This window comes from Mastigoproctus giganteus, chromosome 13 (assembly GCF_048544385.1).
Source record: "Mastigoproctus giganteus isolate SK-2022 chromosome 13, ASM4854438v1, whole genome shotgun sequence".
NCBI lineage: Eukaryota > Metazoa > Arthropoda > Arachnida > Uropygi > Thelyphonidae > Mastigoproctus > Mastigoproctus giganteus.
The window spans coordinates 38,382,887-38,388,999 of record NC_143587.1 but is presented as its reverse complement, the minus strand read 5'-3'; the positions used below and the strand labels follow the sequence as shown (position 1 = coordinate 38,388,999).

General features: G+C 35.1%; 1 protein-coding gene across 1 annotated transcript in view; it reads right to left on the bottom strand.

Annotated features, from left to right (window-relative positions):
* Window positions 1-1,194: 1,194 nt before the first annotated feature.
* LOC150075978 (mitochondrial ribonuclease P protein 1 homolog) overlaps window positions 1,195-6,113 on the bottom strand; it is a 28,445-nt gene continuing 23,526 nt past the window's right edge. Inside the window, exon 4 of the mRNA XM_090387554.1 lies at window positions 1,195-1,266. The gene's annotated coding sequence lies outside the window, so the exon portion shown is untranslated. The remainder of the gene's footprint in view (window positions 1,267-6,113) is intronic.

Below are 6,113 nucleotides of genomic sequence, written 5' to 3'. Positions count from 1 at the left end.
ATATGTCACAAAATCAGTCTGTTCCCTGAAGAACACTGATGTTAAATGTCTGTGTAGATCATATTTTTGGGTTTTTAAGCATTTTGATTTATTTAAATCTTAAAAAATAGTTATTAAAGGTCAGCACTCAAGTGATACTGCTATAAAGAAATGTAGCAGAAGGGCTATTGCATTAAAGTGAAGAAAAAAGTGATGATATTCAGTGAGAGTGGATTGCCAAAGTAACTAGGATAGTTAAAATATGAGTACACTATAACATACCATATTTCCCCATGTATAAGACGCACTTCAAAAAGTTTGGGGTAAAAAAACTGGGTGCGTCTTATACAGTGGTTGTAGATTTTTTTACTTGCATTTCGCACTTGTTGTCTTTGCGCTCATTGTTTCGCACTTGTTACCGGTATATTAGGTTACGTTTTGCCACGTTCTGCCCAGAAATGGCTCAGAAAAGATTTTCGTACAGTGCTGAATTCAAGTTATGAGGAGTTGTATGAATTTTATGATGAATAAAACTTGAGTTCAATAACTTTATGTAATACATTTTTTTTTCAAATTTCGGGCCCCAAAATTAAGGTGCGTCTTATACATGGGGAAATACAGTACTTTAAATATGATTGGTACTTGATTAAATATGCTATTGTATTTATAATTATAAAAATTAAAATATTAGACAGATATTCAATAAGATATTGGATGAATATTGGTTCAGAAAACTTACATGGCGATTCAAAATTCACACAGCTCAAATTTTAGTAGTTAATTTATTTATCTTTTGTAATGATTGAATGCTAATGTTTACAATTTTATTGTTATTTGGCTTTCAGAACAAAAAGTGTTACTTGACCATAAAATTATGTTTATACAGGGGACATGTTTGGATGGCTTCATCATTACAAACAAACCAATATGGATGAGTTTGTGTAAATGTAATTTAACTACTATTCTGAGTGCGAAATTATACGTGTTGCCTTCAATGCAATTTTTTTTATGAATTGCACATGGTTACAAAAAGAACAGAAATTAGCTTTCATTTTGGTTTGCATGAATTTTGAATCATTAAGTATTGTTGTTTCTATGGGACATTTGGTTTAAATATATGGTACCTTTCCTAACAATGTGAAAAAAGGTGCTGTAAGTTGCAACTGCCTGTATTAATGTAATTTCCTTATATCAGTAAATGGATTCTGCAGAAAGTTACATAAATCACTATCTTTTATTTTGTATTCCTATAAAATCATTGGCCAATTCTGCTGAAGGTTCAGATTTCTGGAAAGAAAACAAAAAATGATAATATAGTTTCCTTTGAAGATTATCTTAAATTCACAATATTAAAATATGGTTATATAGTACTGTGAATTCTACAAAATTATGTCAACTGGATGAACAAATTGAGAGCTACATGTTAAGTGCTACTTAACCTTCACATACAGATTACAGTGAGAAGAGCTGCCAAAATACTAGGCCTAATAAAATTTATTTTTTGACACTTTGGTGATAAGGCCTACTTCTAAGAAGGGCTTTTCAGAAATGATCACGATATTTGAGATGAATGTAATTACAACAATCAGAGGCAATTTTTGTCACCTATAGATAAATATCAGAAATCCACCTTTGATTTTTGTTATTTTTTTCTAAATTCAATTTAATTTATTTAATGTAATTTAATTATTAGACCATGGTTTAATAAAATTATAATTTAATCCTGTTCTAACTAATTAATCAAATTATTACTATTAGCATTAATATGGGTCTGGTACAAGAAAGCCTGACTTTCTTGTACCATAGACCAAGAAGTCAGGCTTTTGCTACATCAGCACAAAAAAAATTAAAGAAAACACATAATTCTTATTTTCTTCTGTCCCATAGGTATTGATCCAAGCTGGCCTTTGAATTTTCCCAAGACAAGAATGAAATTATAACCTCCCTTATTCTACAAGCAACCATTCCATAAATCATTAACAAGACAGCTTGCCACCTGTTTACACTGCATAGAGAACTTCATATCTGCCTGTATCACAATCCTCAAATCCCTTTCTTCCTCTACCAGTTTTAATTCAGTTCCTAAGCTTCCTAAATGCAACTGCTACTTATCTGACCATTTCTGAAGCCTATTCAAGTCATACCAAAGGAGCACCGCGTGGTCATTAACCACTCTTTCAACCTTCATTTCAACTGAAAATTTAACATCATGTCCTGCATTGTTTTGTCGATGTAATTTAAGAAAATCAGAAGCAGTAGGCTCAGTTCTGATCCATGAGGGTGCTAATTTCTAATTCTAGCCCATTTGGAAGGGTAACTATTAATTACATTTGCCTCTTGCCATAGCCATTATGAAATTCATCTAAGGATTGTGATGTGATCCCAATATATCACAGCTAATACAGCAATCTCTTGTGTGGAACCAAGCCAAATGTTTTGCTAAAGTCCAAATAAACAATGTCAAAGTTAATTCCTATATCCAATTCGTGAGTGACATGGTCATAATGCCTATCAAGTTAGTTAAACATGACTTTCCCTTTAAAAAACCATGCTAAGTTCCCTTGAGATGACCATTTGTATCTAGATGGCCCTATATTGCATTATTAATCATTGCCTCCATGATTTTCCTTACCACTAAAGTCAGAATAACTGGTCTATAGTTTCCTACTTTGTTCTTAGAATTACATTTATTGATTGCCAATACCTTGGCACCTTTTCCATTCAAGCGAATTACTCCTAAACCCAATGAATCCATCATAATAATCTTAATGGTCTGCATTTCCTTCGACCCACTCTCAAAATAATTGGGTATATGCAATCTGTAAGAAAAGAAAGGAAAAAACTGACTCGAGTAAATAATGAGATAACAGAAGAGGAGAAAAGCAGTATGTACTGGAATTTAAGAACAAGTTTGAGCTTCTGCAGATTGCTCAGGACCAAGATATCGATGAGGAATATTACAACTTTCTGAAAGTGATAAAGCCCAAGAAACTTATAGGTAAAAAGAAATCCAAAGAAAAAAAATCAGTAAAGAAACACTTGTCATGATGAACCGAAGACAACAAACGAAGAGCAAGAAAAACACTGACAGGGAGAAAATTGAGTATACTGAGTTATACAAAGCCATTAGAAAGAGACTCAGAGAGGACATAAGAAAATTTAACACAAGAAAAGTAGAACAAGCATTAAAGGAAAACAAAGGATTTAAATCAGCAGCCATGAGCAGTAATACTGAAAGACAAATGATACTGAAACTGAAGAATAGCGATGGTGTACTTATAAATAGCAGAGAAGGCATAATTCAAATAGCAGAAGACTACTTAAAAGGAACAAGGGAATGATGCCAGTAGTGGGGAGGACGGATCGCAAATTAGTAACACAGAACATACCTGATATCAGGTATGTTCTGTGTTACTAAACATACCTGATATCCTTCCTGATGAGGTAGAACATGCATTGAAGAAAATGAAGAATCAGAAAGCCTCGGGGGAAGATGAAGTTACTGTAGAGTTGTTAAAATTGGGAGGAAGAGACATGACACAAAAACTGGCAAGACTCTTCACAAAATGCATTAGAAAAGGTGTGACACCTAAGGAGTGGAATAATGCAATCATAGTTTTGCTGCATAAGAAAGGAGATAAATCAGAAATTGGAAATTATATACCAATTAGCTTGTTATCCCACATCTACAAGTTGTTCACAAGGGTTATTACTAACAGATTAGAACGAATACTTGATGAGAATCAACCAAATGAGCAAGCTGGCTTTAGGACAGGATTCTCAACTATGAATCACCTTCATGTAATGTCACAGCTAATGGAGAAAGCAAATGAATATAAATCACCATTATGCATGGCATTTGTGGATTATGAAAAGGCATTTGACTCCATACAGCATAAGGCAATGGCGCCTTTGTAGCCAGGTGGGCAGGAGCAGCAGTGCGTAGCACACACTTCTTGATTAGACCGGGGTTTGCGCCCGTGACCACCAAATATGGAGGATGCGGAAAGGTCAGGGAATGACCACCGCATAACCCCGGAGCAATATGGCCTTAGTTGCTAATGCTCCTAAAAACCAAATAACAAACAAACAAACATAAGGCAATGTTTCGGGCACTGGAAAGACAAGGCATAGATATCCCATATATTATGATTTTGAAGAAAAAATATGAGAATGCTATCTCCTTTATTAGACTAAACAAAGACAGTAGTAAATTTAAAATTGAGAAAGGAGTTTGATAAGGAGACACAATAGAGGTCACACACAATAGGTCGCAGAAAGGAGTCAATGTGAATGGAGAGTACCTAAACCATTTACGATTTGCAGATGACATTGTGGTCATAAGCCATTAGAGGAAAATCTGAATCAGTTATACAGTTAGTAAGGATTTTGGACTAAAGATGAATATGGCTAAAACAAAAGTAATGATGAACAAGTATGCCACAGAAAGGGATATAATGATTGAAGGAGCAGTAATTGAAAAGGCAGAGTCATATACTTATCTGGAAGTCAAGAGAAGAATAAATTTTGGATGGATAGCATTCAGGAAATATAGTCACATACTGAAGAGCAATATCCCAATTTTTCTGAAATGTTAAATAATGAATCAATGTATACTTCCCACCATGACTTATGGAAGTGAAACTTGGGCACTCACCAAAAGAATGGAAGAGAAGCTGAGAACTACACAACGAAGAATGGAATGAATTATATTGGGAATCAGACTGTTAGATAAGAAGAGAAACACATGGATTAGGCAGCAAACTCAAGTAAAGGACATTCTTATCAAAACTAAAGAACTAAAATGGTCTTGGGCAGGACATATAGCTCGAAGACATGATGACAGATGGACTAAGAAAATAACAGAATGGTACCCAAGAGGAGCTAAGAGAAAACCTGGAAGACAACAACGAAGATGGACAGATGAAATTCATGAATTTGTGGGTAGTAAATGGATGGCCATTGCACAAAACAGAAGGAACTGGAAAGTTGCTGGAGAGGCCTCTATCCTGCAGTGGATTGAAAATGGCTGATGATGATGATGAATCTATCACAAGGGCTTTGGATTGAGGCATAAAGGTTTTCTACTAAATAGTCCATTACAATGAAAATATATAAATATTGGCCTGGTTATCCTTCTGCTTTACTTATTTACATGGGTGTGTCTCGATGACAGTGAGTGATGCTACTTTCCAATTGGCAAGATGAATGGTCTTTATAGCAAATACTGCAATATTGAAAATACATGTTATTTGTATTCCAAACAATGGTGGAAAGAAAATCTCTTGAGGTGCTTTAAAAAAAAGAAAGCAGCACATGTGACATTCAAGAGGATCTCACAAATGGAGTCATGCTCCAGATTTGTGCCTAGATGGTAGCTCTTCCACAACTACAAAGAAAGGGCTTTAGGCAAATTTCTGAATGGCTGCCTTAAGGACAAGAAAATTTTCTCAGGATGGCAACAGAATTTCTCCCCAGTTGAAATTTGGAAGACTGGAGTGAACAAAAAGGTTTTTTTTTAAGAGAGCAGACAAATTTAAACACCCAATGATGGATGCACAAAATTCAAAATTTCTCAACAATCATTAACCTGGAAAGATCTGAAGAGCAACTGGTTTTAATAGACAACTTGATACCAAACAACGCTACAAGCATGGATAGGATTCTGACCTTAACATTAAAAATGCATTAATTTTACTAGCAAAATCTCTATGACATGATCATCTAACAGTGAAAATGCTTCTAGCTTGTTGACTTACTCCATGGTACCAGCAGGTAAGAAGGCAGATCTGAAAACTAGTTTTGACTTTTGGCCAATCTCAATTTCATTTCCATTCTTCATATGCCTTGAAGAGTGTATTTTCCAGGATGGTGACAGAAAAATTTTTGGTTAAAAACACAATAATTCCTACTAAGTGATGAAGAGATGTTAGTTAGTTATTTGGTTTTTAGGAGCATTAGCAACTAAGGCCATATTGCTCCGGGATATGGGGTGGTCATTCCCTGACCTTTTCACATCCTCTGTATTTGGTGGTGATGGGCTCGAACCCCGGTCCAATCAAGAAGCGTGTGCTACACACTGCTGCTCCTTCCCACCTGGCTACGGAGGCACCTGATGAAGAGATCTACCACTA